This window comes from Suricata suricatta, chromosome 8, assembly GCF_006229205.1.
Source record: "Suricata suricatta isolate VVHF042 chromosome 8, meerkat_22Aug2017_6uvM2_HiC, whole genome shotgun sequence".
In the NCBI taxonomy this organism is placed as follows: Eukaryota; Metazoa; Chordata; class Mammalia; order Carnivora; family Herpestidae; genus Suricata; species Suricata suricatta.
This window is the reverse complement of record NC_043707.1, coordinates 43,845,897-43,847,412: the sequence shown is the minus strand read 5'-3', so window position 1 is coordinate 43,847,412 and position 1,516 is coordinate 43,845,897. Positions and strand designations below refer to the sequence as shown.

Genomic DNA, 1,516 nt, shown 5'->3' with positions numbered 1-1,516 from the left:
CATAGGAAGAATCTTCCAAAACACAGGACTGTCAAAGATGGCGTGCATGCTCAAGAAGTACCAAGATCTCCATCTTTGAGGAGATTTTCATGTATAAAGAAGACAATTAAAACAGACAAATATTTGGCAGGGATGTTTTAGAGGGCATTCAAATATTCTATGATTGTTGAAATGATTGTGCTTTGAGGTTTCTTTCAGAACTGTAGACCACTAATCCCGTCACATGATCTAGGTATAATTCCACAATATTTGCTATGTGCCAACAGTTCAGTGTTTACTGATGAGGCAAAGATTTCTGTGTTATTCAGACCCCCAAATCTTAGTGCCTTATAACAACACACATTCATTTCTTTGCTCATATCACACAAGGCTTGCAGCTTGCCTGTGGCTCTGCCAGGCTATGCAGAGATCAGCTCACCTTAGGTGGATCCTTGTGTCTTCTCATGCCAGGACCCAGGCTGAAGGATCAGCCACTAACTGGGACACATTATTCTCAAAGTAGAGGGCAGAAGCTCAAAGGAGGTGGAGATCGCCGCGCCACACCACACAGCACATTTCAGTCTTTGCTTGGATATGGATTGTGTTATCCACTTATATTCCATTGGCCAATGCAAGCCATATGGCCAATCACAAAGGCAATGTAAGAGGAAACTGAAAACCTCTTACAGGAAAGCTTAACAGGGCAGGAAAGAACCAATGATGTGTTGGACCCAGTACATACTGATAGGGAACAGCTAATTTTTTAGTTTCAGGAATTTGTCCAGCTGGTTGTTAAACCGTTAGCATCTTGAAATCAGCCATGATGGAAAGATTTCCAGCATGGAGGCCAGAAAATGCTACAAGTCCGACTTTTCTCCCCAGCCAGGAGCCAGTTGTCAAACATTTACCAGGACACCAACAGAAGCAGCCCATAGCTGTGAGCAGACAGAATGGTCTACCATTGTTTCTTTGGTAACCAGGGCCTCTAGGAGCCCAACAGTAGCAATGGATGTATAACTTCTAAAAATCCTACAAGGTTTGTCTCTTCTCTATACCAAGAGGTCATAGCACTGGTTTTCTTAGCTCACAAGAAAGAAGCAGTATCGCTCTTTTTCGTGGCGCCTCAGAGGCGGTAGGCGACATCAAGATGAAGCTGAACATCTCTTTCCCAGCTACTGGCTGCCAGAAACTCATTGAAGTGGACGATGAACGCAAACTTCGTACCTTTTATGAAAAGCGAATGGCCACAGAAGTCGCTGCTGATGCCTTAGGGGAAGAATGGAAGGGTTATGTGGTTCGAATCAGTGGTGGCAATGACAAACAAGGCTTCCCCATGAAGCAGGGTGTCTTGACCCATGGCCGTGTCCGCCTGCTGCTGAGTAAGGAGCATTCCTGCTACCGTCCACGGAGGACTGGAGAAAGAAAGCGCAAATCTGTCCGGGGTTGCATTGTGGATGCCAATCTCAGTGTTCTCAACTTGGTCATCGTCAAAAAAGGGGAGAAGGATATTCCTGGACTCACTGATACTACTGTGCCT

The 1,516-nt window shown here is 45.3% G+C and overlaps 1 pseudogene; it reads left to right on the top strand.

Moving 5' to 3' along the window:
* The first annotated feature begins 1,106 nt into the window (after positions 1–1,106).
* The window catches only part of LOC115297596, a 4,306-nt pseudogene continuing 3,896 nt past the window's right edge, over positions 1,107–1,516 (top strand).